At 36.7% G+C, this 23959-nt stretch overlaps 1 protein-coding gene across 5 annotated transcripts in view; it reads right to left on the minus strand.

The window, feature by feature from the left end:
- Positions 1 to 23959, minus strand: part of HS3ST5 (heparan sulfate-glucosamine 3-sulfotransferase 5) — a 191081-nt gene that overhangs the window by 162752 nt on the left and 4370 nt on the right. The window contains exon 1 of one of the 5 annotated variants that reach the window (XM_077175214.1): positions 7107 to 7244. The exons of the other annotated variants lie outside the window; for them this stretch is intronic. The gene's annotated coding sequence lies outside the window, so the exon portion shown is untranslated. Of the gene's footprint in view, positions 1 to 7106; positions 7245 to 23959 lie in introns of those variants that run through there. 5 annotated transcript variants of the gene reach the window in all.

The following is a 23959-nucleotide window of genomic DNA, read 5'->3' on the forward strand; positions in this document are numbered from 1 at the left end:
ATTATCACTCTATGAATAACATCATTAAGCAAACTCAGAGGGAAAAATAAATTGCCATTCAGAAAATAGGTATTTGCTAAAAGAAGCTGTAGCTTAATGTACCACCTCATGACAGTTCCTGCATTCACTGGCAAAAGTTTTCTTATTAAAAAATCCAGTAATTTTTTACAAAAAAACCCTCAATGGTTTTTCTTAAAAGCCCCACTAGTACTTTAAATTAGGATGAACTAAGGCAATATATTCAATTTTGTCTAATATCTTTAAATGCTTGGGAAGATATTCTGTTATACCTGAATTTAAAAGAGTACACAATAAAGCATATACAATTGTGCTTGCCTTAGATTAAGTACTTTCATAATGCATTTGTGGACTGCATAAATGTCTCTACCAGCTTTCAGTTATTCTGACTAATACACAAAATTCCACTACTGTTTCTGAATACATAATGGAATACAATGATCACAGCTATCATTAAAGTAACTTGCAAAATTCTTAGAGTTAGCATCATATAAAAAAGAATGTGAACTACTTTATGAAACTTTCAAAACTGTAGACACATTATTGATTTTTTTTACTACATTTTCATAAGACATTAGCCCATAATACTTTCACTATGATAAAAACATACTTTTATGTAAGGACTTATGGTTTGAAAATCTGTTTTTTCTCAACAGTAAGATCATTTACCTCATTGACAATGAGTGCATCTGGTTTTTCTTAATGAACATACGTAAATACCATGTATTTTAGAAACTGGGGCAATGGTGAGGGATGTCACAGGAGTGAAGTTAGCCCATAAAAGTTCTAGGGAGTGATACCCTTTGTGTATATTTACAAATATATCTGTTACTGTAAACTTCAAAAAGGGTATTTGAAATAAATTTGTTTTATGGTTAAAAACTAATAGTTATGGCACATAAAAAATGTTGACTGTCTGTCCTTTTCTGTTCTGGCCTGGAAAAGATAGCCTGACCCATAGCACTACCATTCACCTACTATAAGCTCTAGATCGAGAGAAAAAAATTAAAAATTAAAGGAAAAATGGTCAAAACTCTAAATATGGTCAAATACTGGGTATACAACAGAAAAAATCTGACCACCACAGCAAATCTCCTCTACATGATGGTAGCATACGACTCAGATAATTATACTCTCCCAAAAAAAAAGAGAGGAGTGAGTTGCGTTGGAGCACTGGAACCAGTCCTTTTGAACCTTATGCTTTGTGACAGGCATCCTGGAATTGTGCATCTGTCTCCAGACCCACCAGAGACTCTGGCACAGTCTGACTCCAGTGGCAGAGCCCTGCTCTGGTAAATTATTTCTGCTATCAGCTACACAGGCTCTGTGACCCAAAAGACAGGCTCCCATGCCAGCCACCACACTGGCTCTATCCCAGCTTCCCTGTGCACCACGTTTTGCAGCAAGGCTCCAGCAGCCATCCACAGCAAACTCTTCCCAGTAATAACCTGTGCCAAGAGGCTGGAGTTTTAAAGAGACTCAGTAACAATATGGGGAATTGATGACACTAGGTACTTATATCTGTACTGGAAGAATATATTGTTCTCTCTCTTGCTATCCTGACAGAGTGAGTGTAGAGAAAGAGTTCTGTGACACTTGCACTGACCCTTCCAAAGGACAACATGTTGTAGTAAATACTTTTTTTTGGGCTTTTCCGAGCCTGAACATTGCTTTGATGACTTCCAGACAGCAGCTCTGACCAATGGGTAATAACTACAGGGTAATGTACCTGGGTGTCTCAAAACCCTGATATTAAAAAGGCACAGTATCATCAGGAATCATGAAGATACTAAAACTTTCTGGCAAGAGTCATTGGGGTTTGGGGAGATAATGTGTAGGAGCAGTGGTCTATCCTTGCCTCACTGATCCTGCTGATAATCCTGCCTTGCTGCAGGATAGGACAGGAACCAGTTGCAGTATAATGTGGCGACAGGACCTCTGCTTTTCCTCCACCATCAGGTTTTTACCCCTGCTCAAAAGATGACTACCAGCCCAGAAAAGTGCTGTTTTACCCAAGTTTTTTTTATTTTCTACTTTATTTCATTCTCCAATAGGGAAGCAACTAGCTCATGGCAGGCTGTGCTGCCCAGACATATTATGGCCTCCTGCCTTTCTTATGTTATCCTTTTTTCTTACAAGGCTGTTTTCAAACTCTTTCTCCCAGTGATATTTATTCCTCAAATCAATTTCTTCTCAGTGTTCTTTAAAGGGGAGGTGACAGACAAGGACCAAGCCATCTAGTTGTGCTAAAGGAGGTGAGACACTCAGTTTCCCCAGGATTATGTGATTTTGATTTAAGACTAGACCTTGCCATTTGGAGACTGGCTCAGATAAAATGAGTATATCAAAAGCTCTGAAAATTCAGGTGCCAATGGGTTGGCAGCCCAAGCTGCTATATTTTTTACATATATCCAGGATGATTGATTGTTCTGGCTCAAGTATGACAAGGAAAGATACAGTAACCTCTTGGAAGCATAGAACACAATAAGAGGGAGGAAGCAGATGTCCTAAAGAGATCATCTGTAATCTTCCAGCCAAAGCCCATCCCAAATTCAGAAGCCAGATACTGACTTCAGGATCTGACTTCAATTTGATCCTAGTTATCTTGATGTGGGTAACTATGTAATCCAGAAACACATGGTATGTCTACAGGGTTGGCCTGGTTAGCATTTTACGACCCTGAGATGTATCAGAAACACTTTCTCTCAAAATCACATCACAAAACTTCTTTTAATAAAGATCCTTGAGCCACTATTTTCTTCATCCTACTCATACCAGTGGAAAAGACTAAATAACATTGAATATAATCAAATATAACATTGATTTTCAACACCTTCACTGTGAGATTACTGAGTACTTGTAGTTGAGAGATAAAAGAGAGTGGGAAAAGAGAGAGCTGGTTCATTAAGGGCATACTCATCCTTTGTTGTCTCCTAAAACACAAGATGAAACACAGCTGCAGTACTGCATTTTTAGTTCCATCTCTATTTATGCAATTATATGGTTGGATTTTGAAACTGTAAATTTGCTGCTATGGATTGCATAATTTAGTTTCTGTATTGCACTGGGGTCATTCTCAGTTCTATTATGCAAGTGACAGGTGTGGGAATCAAGCAGAACACAGAGCTTGTGGTAACAGGACTGCAGAGCAGCGTTGCAGGGGGAGCACCAGATGCTCTCATCTGCCCAGGCCAGCTGTGACATTCAATAGAGAGGCAAGTGTGTGCATCACCCCATCTCCCCCCAAGTCAAGAGCACCACTTAACAACCCTGAGCACATCTGTTCCCGAGGACTCTGATTACTTCTGTCCTCCTAGGGGTCAGTAAGGTCACAGGAATCTTCAAATCCATTTTGGTTATCTTTATGTGATAACATTGTCATGTTACTGTACTATATGTACTACACATGACTCATTTACAACTTGTTTTTTACATGAATTAGAATTTACAATCAAAGATCTGATATCCTGCAACAGGTAAGCACTGCTCTGAATAGACAAACTTATCTTCTTGGAACACACCAACACTTCCACAATTATTTTCCCTCAGAGTTGATGATGCTTCATGATACTAAATTGCAGTAAGAAATGCAGCCTTTTCTGCAGGGCAATATATGATACTCTGCTTGCTACTGGTCTAAATTAAAAACCAATCTTTTAATTTGAAATTTTAGAGAAACTATGCAGAATATTAATTAGTCAATCAGGAACATAGCCAAGACACCAGAGTTTAACATCCTTGCTCTTGTAAAAAGTAGCAAAGCATATTTTTCCTGTGACACTAGAAGCTGAGGATCTTGTAAAAGAATGTCCATATGAATACAAAACAAAGTGCCATATTGGGGCTTAGTTTCACTAGTTCCTTTGGGGATGGTGGTAGGAAATCAAACCAAACTAAACCAAACCAAACCAAACCAAACCACAAAGATGAACTACTAGAAACAATAGTATGCAAAGATACTGTATTAAAAAAAAAATCTTTAATTGCATCCAAATTGAGTAATAATTGGAATTTGATATTGTAATTAATAAAACAAAAGGCTCTTTCGAATAAAGAACTTGTGGTAGGAGAAAAGCCCTATACAGTAGCGATTTCTAATATGTGATATGTGGAAACAAGGGAATCGCAAACGATTATTGCAAACATGCATTACATACATCCAGCTTATTGATGAAATACATCACTCAAATGTAGAGAAAAAAGGCCTGTCATTTTAATTCCAAGAATTTTGAACTGATAATAGATCTTCAATATAGATCTTCTATGAATCTCTACATTTGTTATTTGTTAGTATTTTTATGGACATATAGACATGCGTTAAAAAATTAAAAACAAACAAAAAACCCCAAATAAATGAGCCAATCTGTATTTAAAAAGTTAGACCACCACTCTATTGTCATATATAATGCACCCTTATGAGAGGGCTGAAAACAAAGTGCTCTGGTTGTGACGTTTCCTAACATTTGAGCTCTTGGTTTCAAAGCCTTCCTAATAATTTTAAGAGTTTGCCATTTTTTATATGACTACTTACTTTCTTTACAGCTTGGTAAAAAGGTAAGTTACTGTTTGACATCATGATCCTTGATTTTAATTTCTTCTTGTTTTGGATGACTAAATAAGGTTTCTCAAACTGCACATCTGAAAGCAGTGGTTATTTTTAAAATTGTTCTCCTTTTATACAGACAAGCTGTTAGTGCACCCAACAATTATATACATTCCCCATCATTGTAAGATTGTGTAAGAATATACAATACAAAAAGGATTATTAAGAGAGCCAAAATTAGTATACTAATGATTCAATTTGACAGTTTCATTATGTATAATGTGGGTAAAACTGAGAACTCATTTAAATTACTCCTGCCATGTTCTGAACAAGACCACTAAACCAACTTAGAATAAACTAGCTTTTGTTTTTCTGTAATAAATTTATCATAATGGTACATATGTACAGAGCCATATATTTTTCTTTTTATACCAAATGTTCAGGACATTATTTTGATCTAATTATACTTCATCTAATTATAGTTCATCATGGTTAAAATATCAAATTTAATGGTATGTCACGGATTAACAGAATAATTTGATTTCTACACTGTTAATTAGAACTTACATTTACATGATTATGGAAAGTTATATGTGAATTAAAAAATTAAAACTTAATGTCTAAAAAAACCCTTCTGCATGTTTCTAAGAGGATCTATAGAACAAATGAAACCACTAAAGTACATATTTAGGCATTTAAGGTCAACTAATGGGTTTATTGGGGAACTATTGTCTACCATAGACATCATAAACTTAAAAAACTAGTTAATAAGAAATTAGCCACTCCTGGCTAACAAACTCAAACATAAACTTGGAACACCCTAGGGATTCTCTGGCTAATTGGCTCTCTTGCCTTTCTCATCTGATGCACAACCAGTCACTGAGATAGGAACATCCCCCATCCCCCAGGTGCACCCACTCTGCACTTCAGACACAAGTGGAAGCAAGAGTCCCTGGATGTGAGCAGGAGTCCCTGCTTCCAGGCTCAGTAGTGCAAAGCCACACATTTCTCATCACGCCATCATCTCACCGGTGGGAAGGACTTGACAGCTTAAAGAGAAAAGAGGTGTTTGGGATTTCCTAGGGCAGACAAGCAAACACAGCCTTTTCCACCCAGAAGATGCTACCAACTCGATGGAAATGGGCCATTCTGGCCTGCTACAGCCCCACAGCAGGTGAGTTTCTGCTGCCACCATCTGAAGATGAGCTGCTGGTAGTTGGGGAGATAAGTTATTCTGTGCCACAGGGCTGGGTGACCTGTGCTGCTGCCCTGCGGTTATATCTGCCCTCAATATTTAGATAGGAGGAGATCCTCCACCACTAGCTTCTGAGCTGAAAAAATTATCAGCTTCTCTACCTTAAATGCAGCTAGTGCACATTTCCCATGCCAGAGAGGGTGAGCATGTCAATAACATAATGGTGACAGTCACTTTGCAGGCTGCAGTCAGTCACAGGGGCATATGACATTATGAACTGTGCAGACATGTGCAAAATACTGAAGAGATCCAGCATTCATCTGGAGGGACAAGCAGACATTTAGTTCTTTCCCAGTGACATAACCATCAGCCCTGTATACAGATTCAATACACAAAACAATGAAGCCCAGCATTTTTATAGAGGGTGAAGAAAATCAGAAAAGGAAAGAAAGTATATTTTATGCATTTTTATTTATTAATGCATGGCAGGTTACATTTCTGTGGTAAATTACAGCCCACTGACATGTCAAGTGACATAGTGTGTAGCTGACTGTAAGAAAGCTCCACATTGTGGGGATGGTTTGGTTTTGGGTCATTTTAGAGTACTTTAACACATCACAAAAATAATTTCCTGTCCTTTCCTGCCTCTTATATTTTCCTTCACAAATTCAAGTACCAACTCACTATGCAAATTTATCTGCTGCCAAGATTTAGCCGGAATATCAGTTACTTGTGTACAATTGCTGAAGGGTTATAAATATGCAAAAGAAATCTAAGTACAAAAGTTTGTAGAGAAAAGAGGGACACAACTGGGTTCTTGGCTGTCATGACCATTTTCTGAGGTTAAAATCAGATTAGTATAGTCTAGTACAAATGACACCAAAAGAATAAGAAACATATTAAGTTTCCTAGTCCTATTTTTTTTTAAGCAAAGGCAGGATGTCTCATTCAATATCAATTGAAAGAAAAAATCACTTTCATTAGGATGATGTGCTTTTATTTCTTCTGCTATTGCACTGGACTTCTCTGAATTCCTCCCAGGAAAGAAAACTCATGAAAAAGTAAGATGAAAATATAATACAGTTAAAAAATTAAAAATTAGGAGTCATCTAGTTTGGGTCTTAATAGTATAAAATTGGAGTCCTTTAAATAGTACTGGTTCAAACACTCCTTTACTCCAGGAAACCTTGGCATTATATTACACTTTCAGAAACACTAGGATGACAGAAAAACAGGCGACAGGTGGAAAATATGTAAATAAGTCTTTTCATCATGTACTGACTGAACCAAATATCAAAGCCTGGATAGGACTAATTAGCTACCAAGGCAGCTGTTGAAAATTTGTCCTACCTGAGCATCTCAAAGGGATTCCTACAGTTCAGTCATGCTGGGAGCCCAGCCCATGCCACACACAGGATCACACGCAGGAGAGTCGTCACCCTGGAGAGCCTGATGTCTTCCCATGTTCTCACCCCAGGTGGGACCTACCTCAGATCACAGACACCAGGGGCAATGGTCAGAGAGAGGCCCAGCATCAGAGTTAGCTTCCTTACTGGTGCAGGGGATAATACAGACTTGAGCTAGGTTCACTTGTTGGTTACACATTGAAACTCCCCCCTGTTATGCCACAGGCTCTCTTGAGATGGCAGCAAAAATTATGCAGCTATCATTAGCAGATTGCAGATCTGGTTTCTTGTCCTCTGCCTCTCTTTCAATCCAGACACAAACTCTGCTTGGTAAATTATGCTTAGTCAGTTGGCACCTACAGGTCCAGCCAGCCGTACAGGATATTTTGAATGAAAAGAATCACTACTTTTTTTTGAGTTGACACTCTGCCCTTTTTCTGGCATCCTCAGAGCCTTTCCAAACTTTTCCTTGATTATGCATATTCACATTAATGCCACAGAGGAAGGTGTCCACTGCAGGTCCTCCCACCTGACCGCAAATGTTCAGATTGTCCCAGAAACTTATAAAGTAGCTTATACATCTTGCCCTAGACTTCACCTTTACTTCTGTATGGAATTGCTGTCATGGATGCTGCAGAAGCTGCAATTAACTGTTTGTATGATAAATCAAATCTTTACATCTCAAGATCTTCCAAAAACATGGCAGAGGTTCTGTGTTTAGTGAGAACAGTAGTCTGATGATGGGACCATGCTCCTCTTACCACACTGGGAATGGGGTCTGCAGCACTCTCTTTTTTACCTGTGCTGTAACAAACAAATACTGTGGAATACCCACTATAATAGAAAAGGTGTACCGTTTGTTCTCTTATTTTAGATGCAGGAAATACCTGAAGAGTCCTTAGGGTAGATATAGTAAAACTTAGGGGGGGGTTCCCCCTTCTTTGCTTTTAAAATACTTTTTAAAGCTCATGTTGTGAAAGAATTTCCTAAAAAGCAAATTTCTTATTTTGGAAATCATTATAATTTGATTTAATTATGGATAATTTCAAAAAAAATTAATTTGTTTCAGTTATTGGTCATATAGTCAACTGACAGGTGTGTGAACAAATATATGAGAAAGTTTTATGAAATAGTGTCTGTCTTATCAGAGAGAAGCCTGTGGTTTCAATAATATTAAAAAATTACAGATGTTGTCCATTTCTAGTACAGATATCTCTGTCCTACTACTAGAGTATCCTTTTTTACTGGATATTTGAACATTTTCAGTCCCATTATCTTTTTTCTCCTTATAAATAGTTGTAAACACCTTATTTTGGAAAATGAAAATGCCCAGATATATAAAAGGAAGGTAAATTCAATAACTCAGCTAGATGAAAGCCTGATTTGCTCAGCTGCACAATCTACAGGAATGTAAACAATAATGAGTTTTATTGATAGATAGGTGTAAAAAATTTTATTCCAATTTATACACTGGAAATGCCTGAAGTGAAATAAATAAATAAATAAACATATATATATGCAGACTAATATTAAATATTAAAGCAGCAACAGTTCAACATATTTTGAAATTTCTATGCCTTTGAAATAGAATATATGCCTGTATGATGTGGTTTATATATGTAAAGAAAGGAAAAGGCTCAAATATGAGACTAAGCATTTAATCTCATGTAAAATGTTCACACTGACATAGCCTATGAAATCCACAGATGTGATAATGTTCTGAATACATGACCAATTAAAAAAAAAAGAGGAGGTATTTTTAGAAGTTCACAGTGAAAGGCACCTTCTTCACATACAGTTTGGAGAGCTTCACCCTTCACCCTGTTCATATCCAACATTGAACACTGTGATAAGATCTGGTAATCTGTAGAATAATTAAATTAAAATATAAAATTTATAAAAAAACAGGAGGTTCTGGAATATGGCAGATAAATCAACTGTAATGGTTTTTGCAATAACTTTTTTATATATTTTATTAATTAATAACATACTTATTTCTCTGAAATGAATGCAACAAAGATTATTTTTCCAGTATTAGTTTCTTATCTAATATACTATGGAGTTATAGATATAGTTTTGGAAAACTACATTATTATTCTAGGGAAATATCCTGCATGTGAAAGAAATTCAGAGATGATACTGAAAGTCATGCCATGAGTTCATGAATGTCTATCACTAGGAAAAGTATATGAATGATGGGATACTGATTATTTTTGGAATCTCTCCTTATTTAAATTCTCTTCAAGTCATATTTCTTCAGAAAGTCTCCTACAGCACAGAACTTTTTTCTCAATTAACTGGAAAAAAAATGGGGTGGCTTAGTTTTGTGGTGGGCTTCAGGCAGTAAGAAATGGACTGAGAATTCTTGCACAGCACAAAGGCAATCTCAGGTCCAGTGTAGATACAAAGAGCTTTGCAATATGACTATTCACACCTTAAATTAGACTATATCAAATAGTAAAATTCAAGTGCCAGTCATTTCATTTAAAAAAAAAAAGAAAAAAAAAAGAAAAAAAAAGGCAAAATCTTAACTCTTTGAGGGTTTTATTAAGTTTTCTTTGTCATGGTCACAGCTAGAGATTTACGCTTCTCCCCTCTACCTTCACCTCACCCCCACCTTGATTTTCTGCTTTTATTTAAAAATAAAAGTTAAAACTTTTATTTAAAAATAAAAGATAGAACACCAGAGAATTGCTGTGCCAGGTTCCAATAAAAAATAAAATGTACTGACATAGATTTTAAGGTCAGGAGGAAAAATATGATAATTCAGTCTGACCTTTTTCAAAACACAGAACACAGAAAATTGGGAGGCAATACTTGCAATAAGTTATTTTTATTAAGTTTGCAGTTTTGCACAATGACAGTTTAAGTTTTCTCTCAGTAGTTGTTCTTTTAGTATGATTTTTCCACAGTTATCTGGAAATATTTTCAAGGAAAACTTGAAGGTAACAAGAGAAAAAAGGATTTCTTAGTTTGAAATATGCTGACTGTGTACTACACAATGTCATTTGACTGCCTGTATCAGATACAGCCTCTCCCATTTTCTGTAAGCAATCCACAGGATAGCATTCTTCTACAATGAAAAGCTTAAATGTGCATTAGGACACCCTTCATGCCAAACACAGAGGATAAATGATCTCTTTCATTCCTTTGAATGCTCAGAATACTCCAAACAATTACAAAAAAAATATAGAGAGAGCTACATTTATAAATAAATTTAGAAAAAAAATCTTTTCACTATATACTTTTTGAAAACCTGGAGCTCAATCAAATATCACTGGAATGAACAAATGCATTTTAAGAAATATATATTTGTATGACAGTTTTGGGTTTATCTTTTTCAGTTTTTCAGCTCTGGAATTTCATAGGCATTAAAAATATTCAAGTATTATGCTTTTTCATGATTTGCATGATTGTGGAGTTTTCCTCAGAGTTAAAAAGAGAAACTGTTTTCCTTGACCTTTTGAGGTAGGCTGATCCTGGAAATTTCTGTTCAGAGACGTTTTCAGGGATTCTAACCCCTTGAAAACCATCTTTTGACTCCTCAGGGTTATTAAACATAGCTCAGGTAGTTAGAACTTGCCCAGTGGTGACATTTGTATGGCAGGTGACACCAAGTGGTGCTGTCACAGACCGTGCTCCTGCTCTCTGTGTATGTACACACCTTCAGCCTTGGCTGAGTCAGGCCCCGTGCAAAAGGATTCAGCCTCTTCCAGCAGCTTTTCCCTACAAGTAACTAAGGAGTTGGTTAGCTACAGGCTCACTTGTTATCACAAAGCTGCCACCTAAGGACAAGGCAGGAGCTTAGAGCTATGCCTCCCAGTGACAATGCTGGATGTTTTTTGGCCAGGAGAGATATATATTTATTCAGGAACAAGTTACACTTGGGACAGATCTAGATTATCTGTCACTTGGTTACTTTCAGGTAGGGATGCCACTGCACCTCTCCAAACAGTTGTAACTCTTCATAAGCAGCACTGTGCATTCCTCCTGCCTGCTTACCTGTGCAAGAGCTGTATACTTTATACCCCTTGACATGTTATATAAAGCTTGAGAGGACTCGAGTTAATTAAAAAAGGTAGTCATGATCTGTTAGGTTTAATATGAAACCTTTAGAGTGACAATGCAAAATCATCCTGCAGAAATCCCAAGACCTCCACCCAAATGAACTCAGTTGATAACATTTATTGACAGAACACTGGTATAATCTCATTAATATTTGCAAATTTCAATTACAGGGAGGGCATGAGCCTGTTTAAGTAGTCATAGTTTTCCATTATGATTGAAACAAACACTAATTTATTAATTCATCTTCCAATTTTGAAAAAGGTGAAAGTGTGATGCTGCTAAGAATGATATATGGTGGAGTAAATTATTTTTGCATAGATCTAATGTTATTTGTTTCCTGTGACATTGAAATTCTGTGTCAAATTCTGGGAGAGAGGAAAGGATAAGAAAGCACAGGTCATTCCTCTTTTAATGAAAAATTGACATGGTTCACTGGCATTATGAAAGCAAGTAATACAGTATTGTGTTGTTCAAGACCTGAATCTTTTGGATAAAAATCGCAATTGCGGTTCATAAAAAGGGAGTTAATTGTATTTCCCAAGAGGAAGCAAAGGGCGATGAAGTTACATTTTTTTAATTTTTTTTTTTCAGCACAGATTTTCCCAAAATGAGAAAATGAACTACATTAACAGAACAATTTGTTTACTAAAGTAACAGTTTATTTCCTCCTGATTTGTAAATAATCTGAAGCATTATCATTACTTTCTTATTTGTATTACTTGGGATGTGTTTGTACCAAAAGTCTCCAGTGTGTAATCAGAACCATTGTCTACCTCAAGTAACAATCAGAGTCACCCAGTTCATATGGAGGCAATGATGTTAGACTAGGACAAGGATAAAATAAACCCTCTGAAGCAAACTGTGCCCTCCTTCTACTCAAAGAGCAGAACTGGTGTGTTTATGCATCACACATCTAACACAAAAGCCACCATTCAGCCCCAGAAAGAATAGCTTGCAGATGTCACTGCCAGGCACAGTTTGCTGTCAATCTATAAATAAGATACATGATCTTAAAAGGAGCTGAAGAAGCATTCCAGAAACTCTTTGCTAACTAGCAAAAGGCTGGACACATGGCAAAAAAAGCCTTTTCCAACACAGTGTAGATGGGAAGTCATTAAACCTTCTTCCTAGAGCTTGCTGGAGCACTCAGAAAAGATTGTGAGTTATCTGAGCAGCCAAAGAATTATTTTTCATCACAATCCAGGTATACAGCATGCTGCAAAAGTTCACTGTAGCTGCCATCCTAGGCTTCTTATTTCATTCTGCTCCTGAAAGTACAACACTGAAACACATCTGCTTTGGCATTCTTCATTAGATGTGACAAAAAAAATCCAACCAACCTAAAAAAACCCCTGAGGTTGGAACCACAGCCTCATCACCTATCATGGAAGATGTCACTCTGTCTCATCAGGGTGCACAGTGTGAATGGATCTGGACTCACAGCTCCTTGGAGGGAAGATGAATGTGTTTGGTGGCAGCTGGTAGAACAAGGAATATATTGAGCTCATCCTTCCTTTCCCTCTGGCTCAGCAAGACCTCCTCCCAAAGGAGAACAGCTCCAGTCAAGCTGAGTAAGAAGATGTGCTGTGAAATGGGAACAGTTTACAGCTTCTCAAAATCTGATTTCAAAACTGAGGATATAGAATACTTAGCATGTCTTTAAGGCTGCAAGCAAGAGAGGGTTCAGATGAATCAGGAAGGTACACTTGCTCAAGGCCTTGCTAAAACCTACCTCTGGGCAGCCCTTATCCCTAACGATCAGGCAGAACAGATGGCTAACGGGTTACAGTCCCTGCCTGGAAGCAGTGGGGTTTATTTTGTGCCCAAAATCTGGTCCCATTCCATGGCTGGATGCCCACTGCAATCTGCACTTTGGAAAGAGTCTGAGGGCAGGGTAAGATCAGAGGAGATGGGTGGTAGAGGACCAGAAGAGGAGCCCAATTGGTTGAGCTGGACAAGCTCAATTTTGCAATAGAAGAGGCCACAGCAGAAGAAGTGTACAACACAGGCTGGGGGTATGGTGAGAGTCAGCAACAATCCAGGTAGATCACTGGGAGAAGCAACAAATGCTAAATAAGCAAAATATGAAATACTTGCATAAATATTTCCAAAGGCAAAGAGGGGGTAATCTTATTTTTTTTCCGTACATACATGAAAAGAAATGGATGAAGAAGAGCCATTTGTTGAAAAATGGACCAGTATCTTTTGCCTTGCCTATTTCCAGACTATAAAAGAATCAGTTCCTATGTAGGTTTCAAAATAATCCCACATATTTGAATAGGCAGTCAGCGACAAAAACCAGCAATGCAGAACAGTTAATTCAGATGCAAATATTAACAATTACTGTAACACAGAACTCATATAGTTAGCACTGTAGGAACAGATACTCTGATAATGAAAACTAAAATAACTGCTGGTACCCATAAATTCAGAGATTCTTACCCTACATTTTTATAAAATTCAGTCTGCATATCAGTGTGGTTACTGAACAGAGTTAAAATTCTGTGTGCAGTCTTTAAGATAATTTTTGAAAAGGGTAGCCTTCTGAGGATAGTTATTTAAAATTCAGAAGGCTGCCCAGAATATCACAGTAAGTTCAGCATTAGTGCAATTTTTCAACCTGACCCCAGAGGCCTACGAACTAAAATGCCAGCAGATTAAAATGCCTTTTAAGAGCCATTCTGCACTAAGTGTATGTATGACAGAGTTATACTTTGAGTTATAAGCAGACTGTACCACTTTGGAGGCGGCAGCTGCCACAGGCAGGCAAGGACAATTTTGCTGTAGCATGTGTCAAACAGTTGCAGGATCAGGCTAATTGAGAGGTCTCCATCACTGTAACAGCAGCTTCAAGGTTAGTTCAGGGAGTGGGGGTCAGAGTCAGGCCTGCACCCTGCTGAAAGCAGTCAAGAGGAAGGCATATTTTGGCCAGAACAACATCTGTTTTTTTCACAGCTTATAGGAAGCTATTGGCACTGGTACCACATTGTCACCAAATGTGTCATGATCTTTCTCCCTGAATGTTTCAGCCTAACATCTGTTCAAAGTACCTTTGTCAAATGGACTGAAATATTTAACAGACAATTTATTGCTGAAAAATACAATCTTTTGATATTGAAGCAATCTGCAAAATTATTTGCAAAGCTGGATCTTAATTTGGAGCTTTTTCTAAGAAACAGGCTGGAGAAAAAAAACTTCATCTCTGAAAGAAAGGCACCTCAAGAAATCTCAAACTTGTGGTAAATTCTTTGTCTGACCCAGATTTGAGGCTGGCTACTGCTTCACTACCCATTAGCAACTGCTTGGTATGAATCCCTCTTTTTCTGGACTGCATGAGTTGTATTCATCCACTGAGAGCTATCATCCCTGCAGACCAAACTGAAGGGAAGGAAGAGATAAAGGCAGAGGCAGCAGAGGCATTGCAGCAGGATGCAAGGAGCAGGATGCTCTTTAGATCATGAATTACTGTTGTAGTTAGTAGACATGCTTCAGACACACACCAAAGAAGCTCCAGGCTGCCTTTAGATCTACTTACTTAACTATTCCTTTTTAAGTATCAGTGATAAATAACTTAAACTTTTTAGAACACTCTCAGATCTCCTTAATCATTATATGCCATACCAAGAGAAAAAAATAATTTATATTTAGGTGAGAGTATGCACAATATATATTAAATTATAAATTAGAAATCAATGAGCAGATGTGCATAATGAATAATCGTACAGTACCTCTTTAAAATTTTTACAAGGGATCTTTCAATATCTGCTCCTACCCTACTGTTTCTAAATATATTCATGGAGTTGCAAGCTACACATAATTTTCCAAGCATGAAGAATTTTAGGGAACTCAGTGATTTCACTAAACAAAGTAAGTGACTTATAGATCATCTCAACTTCCAAACTAAGCTAAGCTAAAAATCCTGGTATGCTTTGTTAAGTTTCAATTTTCTAAATAATCTTCACTTCTTTGTTGGTCAAGCCTAATAGCTCCTACTGAATAATGAAACTCATATTTGGCTACTGCCTATTTATCACATTCAGATACAGGGGGTTTTCTTAAGTTGGATACAGCAAGTTCATTATATATGTGCTTGTGCAATAATTAAATCAGACTCCTTGAAATTCTGCTAAAACCATCACTTAGAGAAAGAAATGGCTAAAATATTTAGATTTGTTCTTTCTTCTAATTTGAATCCTCCAGAGGTATTAAATGCAGCTTGCTGAAACCCTCACTGGAAGTAATGTCCAGAGAAGGCACTGGGACCTCATGACCTCCCCCCTGGGATTCAGTCTTACCACACACCTGGGGTCACAGCATTTGAAGGCAATTATTTCACCATTGATGGGAAATTATTAGCTCTCTGATAGGTACCTTTCCCCCAAGAGCACTGTAATTTACATATACAACTCATGAACCACAAAACTGATATTGTAGGACTATGCTGAGAAGTAGAGTCTCTTCTAGGCAGCATTTCAATGTATCCATACCCAAAATAATATTCACTGTTTTGAAGTTGTGCTATCTTGCATCAGAGAAAGAAAAATAAAACATTGCAAAAGTTCACCAATAAAAGATGAAAAAATATTAGAAAAGATGACATGTAGATGTTGCAAAAGATGCAGTGACGTTAAATATCAAGAAATAAAAAATTTTTATGTCACTCTAAATTGTGTTTTCCCCCACAACTAAATTAAATATTATTTTTCTTATGTAATTAGCTCACTGTCATTCAACTACATATTAAAACTGTCTAAAATATCCTGTCTAAACATAATTTCCAGCTAGCTAAAAGGTGTATATTTTAAAGCTTAAAGGAGTTTGATTTCTGAGACTCTGCCCTAAATTTGTCATTATTTTTGTTTTCCTGACACAAAGAATACTGATAATCACCAAATTAAGATTTTTGTGCCTGTTTGCCTTCTTGGCAAAAATTAATGCATCTTCTAAAAGAATTGCTAGTGCCCTCAATTTTTTGTACCTCTGAACAAACAGATTTTTCAACACTAAATAATTTTCTGAAAACAAACACACTGTAAATAGATAAAAGTTTTCCTATAACAACAATTTCTGGATAAAAGGACCTCAGCACTTGATAAGAAATGTAACTATAAGTAATGCAGAAAAGTATGTAGAAGAGTAGCAACCATTATCTAAAATATTTTTCCACACTCAAATCTTCCTCTGCTTTCAGAATATTATTATATATTCTACCATTAATGGCTGGTTGCAAACAAATATTAAACCCCTGCTACACTATTTGTTTAAATATTATGCTGTGCTGTAGTAGCACCGTTTAAATCAACCGAGTTCATTCATTCCTAGCAAGCAAAGTGAATAAACAGCATCTATGTGTTTGGAGTCACACTGACCTAAATAATACTAAGATTACATCTATGGAAATGAGTTAAATTATAGTAGGGCATGAATTCATGCCCTGAAACTACGTTTTTTTCCTAGAACATAAAATGTCAGGGCAGGCCTTGACACTCTTTTGATCTGGGCTACTTGACCAGCTGTCTCCCAAGGGCCTCCCAGGCACAGCTAGGGCACTAGCCCGGCTCTGGGGCTTTTCCCAAGAGGCAGGCTAGATGCAGCCTGTGCTTGGGAGGCTAAGGGAGCTTAACCATATGGATGTGGCATTGCCTAGCTGGCCTCCAGGCTAGAGGGAGGCCTTGCATCATTCCATTTATTCATAAAAATTACAGGCAAGGAGCAGAAATGCAGCTGTAATGGGAAAAAACCCCAACCAAACAAACATGTAAACAACAAACATTCCCAATTAGTCTCCCAACAGTAAACATTCCCAATTAATCTCTCATAATTACTGGAATAAAAGAGACAAACCCTGACAAATCTGTTCTCTTGTGTCCCTGGGGGATAAACAGACGCGAGTGGCCAGCTTCTGCCTACCAGCGCGCTGGGGATCTGCGCGGCCTCTCCGTGCCGTGCCTCCCACACTGACCCAGTGCACTGGTGCTGCTGCACAGCCGGCTCTGCAGGCAGCTGTCTGGCCCATAAGCACCACTTACTGACACGTGTCAGCTCACATAAACAACACCCATGCAGCTTAAGGTGCTCAAACACCACACTAAGTAGAGCAGATTTCTTTCTCCCAGCTGCGCACTAAGCTTTTAGCCACATTTTGAACGTACTTCCCGAGCCTATATATTGTTCAGCTGTAGGGCATTTTCCTCTTCAAAGTTTTTGAAAAGACACACTTAATTTCCCACTCACTGCTGTCTTTAGTTATGGCAAGGAGATGCTTGCTTTCCTCATGCTTGCTTTCCTCTTTCTTTCTCTTCGCACCTGAAGTCTTCCTTAATGTATCAGCTGCATTACCAGGAATAAAATAATCAACCACCACTAAGCAAGTACCTCAAAGAAATCACCCGGTTACCTTCCTAATTCTTCTACTTTGTCCATTAGCCTAAAACCATGATACAATGTCGTGTCTGCTCAAAAATGGGGCAGGGATTATTCTCCCCATCCAGAAAAAATATTTGGAGCTTTTCAAATGCTTTTTTCTGAATTTTAAAAAGTAAGTTTAAAATCCTCCAAATCTCAGAAGAAAGGAATTTTTATTGGGGGCAGATCAAGAACCTTGTGTCAATATTTCAGGGACTTCTTTCAGATTTTTATTTTTTCCTATTTTCACAAGAAAATCACCTTATAGATTGAGAAAAATGAAAAATACACCTTTTAATTAATATATTATCACAGTGCACAGAAAAAGTAGGAAAATATGTAATTTTTACAGACAGCTTAATTTTAAATTAACTTATATGTCAGGCAAACCTAAATTTCAAAGAAATTTGAGTCAGCTTCAAGTTTTACTTGAGACTTGACTGAAATATCATCAAAGACAAGACTTTTGTGATAAGAAGTTTTGATCCATTCTGAATTGACATTTGAAAATTGATTTTTAAAATTGAACAGATTCTTTCAAAGTGGTGAATGACAGAGGCATTTTTCAGATATATTTGCTTTGTGTAAAAGAGAAATTGTTTGAAAGTTTAGAAAATATTTTTATCCCTTTCTCATCTTTCTCTTATTTTTCTAGTTGAAATACTTTCCTGCTTCCACAAAAAAAGAGTAGTGGAAAATAAAAGAAAATTACACCCTATCATGGAAACTACTCATATACTTTCTGTTTCTGAAACAAACAAAGCAAAAGTTTCTAGTTTGTTTTGTTACAAAAGGAGAAATGACAAATCTTAATGACAGATAAATCTTTGCAATCCATTTTTGTTAAAGAAAATAATTTCTGTTCAAGGATAATGCTCACAAGTAAAGCTTCTGTCATGAAATTCATCCTTTGTTGATCCTTGCTCTTAAGTTGTGGAAGGTGGAGGTGTACAAAAACCTCTCTGAGGCATCTGCACCATAAATAGTCCCTTTATTTGCCAGGAAGGGAGCAAGGGCAGTTACAGCATTGTAGGTCCAAAATATAAGGGAGGAAAGAGCTCTTGCTTCGTGCTCACCTAAATCTACTTCACTGGCATGCAGGGCGCAGTCCTGAAGGAGCTGCTGGGAAAGCAACCAGAGAAATGAAATATGGTTTCAGGTGCATCAGAACGAAGGCCTGAGTTCCATTTTCTGCAGTTGCAGTTTGACTTTTTGAAGCCCATACCTTTTTTTTTGGCCATACCTGAAAGAAGCGAATTTCACTCTTAGCTTAGAAAGCACTGAATACAACATGCTGAAAGAGCAGCTAGCAATGACATTAGTAACCAGAATTTTTTCATATGCAAACTGAGAATTTCTGATGCCAGGACAAATTTTTCACTACTTCTCCTCAAACCTTTTCTACCTCTGAGTGAAACTCCGTGGTTGGTAAAAAGCTTATCAGTCATATTTTCTTTTTCAGAATTATTTGCCAAAAAGATCATAATAGATTATTTTATGCAGATTCTGCATCATCACTCAGGAATGTAATTTTCCACCAGAAGACAAATAAAGACATGTTGTTTGACTATACTAATAGATTCTACATTGGCAGACTTTTTTCCTGCTGCAAATCTGGTTTACTTTAGATTTGAGATTAATCCTTTTACAAGAGACAGGAATGTGAAATTATAAAGAGGAAGGATTTGCTGCCACTTCTGACATTATTTATACTTACATGGCACTTACAAAGGTAAGGGCATGCAGCAGCAAATTATCTAAAATATTTTTCCTCAGATCTTCCTTCTGATATCATGACAAAGTTAGCTCCACTCAATCCATTCAACAATCTTTTCAGCATCAAAATTTTATGTGAAAAAATGGTATATCTATTTACTGTATTAAATAAAATGCTGTATAAAATACTCCTCTGCTCCACTGTCATCTTCAGTTTACCTAAAAGTTCCACATTACATTCAGAGAAAATATTTTTTCAATTCTCCAGTATAAGACTGTAGTTGATTTTTCAAGTTTAAACAGGAAAACCTTGAATGTGATTGTAGGTGACACTAGCCTGTAGTTGGCAAAATATCTTTCAGATTCATGTTTTTCAGGACAAAATGTAACACTGGCTTCAGACACTGAAGTAAAGATTTATTTTGTTTTCTCTTTTTTCAGGATTTGAATACTTTTTGGGTTTTTTTTTCTTTTCTTTGGTTGGTTGCTTGGTTGGTTGGGGGGGGGGTTTGCTGAGGGTTTTTTTTTGGTTGTTGTTTTTTGTTTGCTTGTTTTTTTTGTTGTGCTTTGACAGCACTGCCTCTTATTTATAGCCTTGGGTTTAAAACATTCTGCAGGAGAACCATTGGACCCTACTGTTTTACCTTCAGGAAACAATTTAACCACTCTCAGCTATTTACTGTGCTGTCAAATCTTCCTCTGTAACTTCATGGTCAGATAGGAAGAAGAACCAGTAAATCCCTGCTGGGATGAGGAAGTCAGTCAGTAACAAAGATTATACAGATCTGGATATTAAAAAAGTATATACGTATGCACATGTATACACACAGATAAATGTGTATACAAATGCACACAAAATCTGTTAGGGCCATCTGGATTTCCAGCATGGGAAATGGTTATTTTCTGGCTTTAGTCTTCTTTTGAGGCTCCCATCCTGTCGTTATGTCAGCTTTAGTTACTTCTCCCATGGCCAGAACACGTTAGGTAACTCAACTTTCATAATTTTATTTTTAAACTCAGTTGCACTTCTTTTATGTCTTACTTCTGTCTTAGGGATCTTTTCACAAAATAGTGCACTTTTCCCTCTCTTGAAAAAAAACCAAACCAACAACATAACACATCCTTATATATATATTTTTACTTCATTTTGCTATGTCTTCACCATTTCCAAATTTGTTTCTAAGTTCATTCAGGGTTTTGCCAAACTCATTTTTGTCTTCGTACCTGGCAAATGTCATGCCTTCTATAAAAGTAAGAGGAAAAATAAAAACAAACCTGTCTGCAAAGAATCCAGGATGCAGTGTAAATCCATTTCCCTTGATGTAAAGTGACTTATCTCTCAAGAGATGCCAGTTTTCTAAGGCTGTCAACACAGCTGCAATGTCAGGTTGGAAAGGGAGGTTTTGATGTAAGTTGAATGTCCATCAGTTAGTGCAGAAAGTTTACACGCTGCCGAGCAAGCTTAAACACTTGTTGTAGAGGACAAATCCCTTATTTGCCATCTCATTTTTCACTTAATTCTACATAGAATTAATTCATTAATATTAATGTTGCATTTGCACACTCTAAAAGAAAACTAGCACATATATATGTATTATAAATCAGTTTATTAAGTCCTTTTACCCATTATTTTTGGTAATTTGCAGACACTTTTTACCATTTTCTGCTGTAATGTAAAATCCTGTCATCCCTTGGTAGACTCTGAATATGTGTCTGCTATAATAGAGTCTAATAGCTTTATTTATGACAGTCCTTTGGAGACTCCAGCAACTGTGTGCAGTCAAGATTGTTCAAGCCATTATAATACAAGATTGTATTACAGTGATTTGAATGGATAAAAGTTCTTTCATTTCCAAAAGGGAAATAAATTGTTAGACACTGTTCTGTAATGTATGAGGACAAATGTGTTCCTTTAGTCCCCCAGACACAGAGCTGTATTTTCTCAAGCAACACTGTTGCAAAAAATAAAATGCCTAAGGACTAAGAGGGTTAGTGAACAAAAAGTACAGGAATTATCTATTTATTTATTTACTTATTTTGTAGCGTGAAACATTGTATATCAACTCAGGTACCTTAAAAATTCTTTGTTTGGGGATATTCAACAGTTTACCCATGGAGACATTCCTTCAATTTGTCTCCTTGAAAAATGCCTGAATCCAAGAGAATTGGCTATTACAATCTACCTTGTGCAGTGTTAGTTCATTTTTATATGTAAAGTTCACTTTGCAGTAGTCCTTCATTATAAACGTCATCCCTCACATCTTATCTACAAAAGTTCATTTTGGCTAGAAATATGAAAGAGTACAGCTGTGCAACCCATTTTAAAACAGTTAATTGCTTCCAGTACTTCTAAAGTATATAAAACATTAAAAGAAAAAGTAGCAATATTTAAAGATTTTCCCCTGAAAGTTAAATTTAAAGCTGTGTGGTGCTGACAAAATTTTATAACTGCAGATTTACGCATTTGAATAAACTTGGGAAAACTATTACCTCTCATGGTCATTGATCACAAAAGCATCTCTGTTCAGCAAAATGTGATTAGGTCCCCTTGAGGTCAGCACATGCTTAAAGACTAATATTTATTTAAGGGTTTTGCTGATGTGCATCTTTCTGCAATTACCATTTCATCTGATTGTGTTAACAATGCACAGTAATGCTTGTTTGTTCAGGAAAAAAAAATTGTGCTTACAGACTTGTAATACTTGAGAGAGAGAGAGAGAGAGAGGGAGTGGATCTAACACAGTATTTATGCAACAGGATAGAAGTACATTTAAGTGCTATTGCTGTATTGGGCAAACCAAGAGCATAAATAAGAGCAAAAAACACAGTCCTGGTAGTAAGTGATGTCTGGCCATTTGCCTTAAGAGATTGAAATTTCTCTTCTTGATTTTTTTTTTTTATTTTGCATGCATTTGCGCTCTGCACCCAAATGGAACTAAGCTAGTTTTTCTTGTATATCCATCTTTTTATTTAGTTTAGCCAGTAGCATATCATTTCAGTCTGCATGCTTTTCTAAGGAAGATCATTTTATCAAGGAAATGTCCTGGTTGCCATAAGAGAAAATTGAACACATACACACACAAATACACACACACACATATGTGAAAGCAAAGCACAGCTGAGACTAGACATAGTCCAGTGATTGATATTTTAAGTTGCACATGATACTCTTTCCTTGTTCTGTTGCACTGCATTTAGATATTGTATGGCTCTCCAGACATGCTATGCATAATTTTACATACCATCTGCTTTACATGCCAGGTTCCATATGTACAATGTATAACCTAAAACCAATATTTTGAATGATTTGAGCTACAGTGGAGGCTTTTGTTCTTAAATTGTTGAATAGAAGAATATAGTCCTAAATAAATTATCCGATGAATGTGTTCTGAGTCTAACAAACAATAAAATTTATTTTGAAAGTGTTCTTAAAGGTGTAGTAATGACAAATTTAGGTGACTTTCAAGAATCCCAGTAATGTTGCTTCTTAGATTCAAATACCAGGAGACCTGTAAATGCTTGCTACCGTTCACTTAACAGCCAATACAAGGGCATAACCGTGTTTCAGAGTCAGGTAAGGGACAGCAAAAATAATCTTGATATATTCATCTGAATAAAGATGAACAGCATTTACTCCTCAAAACAGGATTAGGTTTAAATAGCTGCTAAAAGTGAGTAATGGTTATTCAGAATCATGTTCTGGAGTTTCCTGGTACTTCATTATCTGGCTTCATTGAACTCTGCCTTAAATACTCAGATCTTATAAAGTCTGTAGTTACAGGTAAGCCTAAAAAACCTAAATTTCTGTTTTGGAGATGCTGTCCACAGGATCTGTCTGAATGTCCATACATATCTTTGAAGAATAAGTACTACAACATGAAAAAACCCCAAAGAATTCCAAATAATGGCTTTCAGACAAACACAAATATTTATTCAAATAATATCTTCATTTTTAGAACTGCTGACAGAAAGAAGAGGAGCATTGTTTTGGACCTTATAAAAAGTACCATCATCACACCCCGCCATACCCCTCAGTAAAAAAATCCAAACCTCTTAATGTTGAAGTAATTACCATATTTTTCACATTTGACTTGAAATAGAAGTTTTGTGGCATAAAAATAGGTTGTGGCATTACAACGTGTTCGCAAACAGCAGATAGATTGGAGAATAGAGGAAGCAAAAAAGTAGCTCAAATAAAATTTTACTCCATGTAAAGTCCCATAAAATATGTACCCTCCACTTCCATATATGGCACATGATAAAAGAATCATTAGAATTCACAGGAAAATTAGAGAGACCTGCAATATGACATTTTAAGAATGAAGTGTCTGTCTTGCCTATGGATTTGCAAGGAGAAAAGAGATAATCAGTGAAGCATTTGTCCATTTTGCAGGGTTTTTTTCCCACTGTAATATGAACATCTTAATCTTTTTCACAGTTAAGTATTAGTGACACATTCAGTTCACTTCAATGACAATTCTACCAAATGCCTGCAAAAAAAGCTGCACAAGAGATGCAGCACTTCAAACTTTGCTTTTATATTTCCCTCTTAGCACAAAGTTGTACTTAAAAGGGAAACATCATTATTGGACCATAAATGAGAAAGGT

The sequence above is a fragment of the Agelaius phoeniceus genome, chromosome 3 (assembly GCF_051311805.1).
Source record: "Agelaius phoeniceus isolate bAgePho1 chromosome 3, bAgePho1.hap1, whole genome shotgun sequence".
Taxonomy (NCBI): Eukaryota; Metazoa; Chordata; class Aves; order Passeriformes; family Icteridae; genus Agelaius; species Agelaius phoeniceus.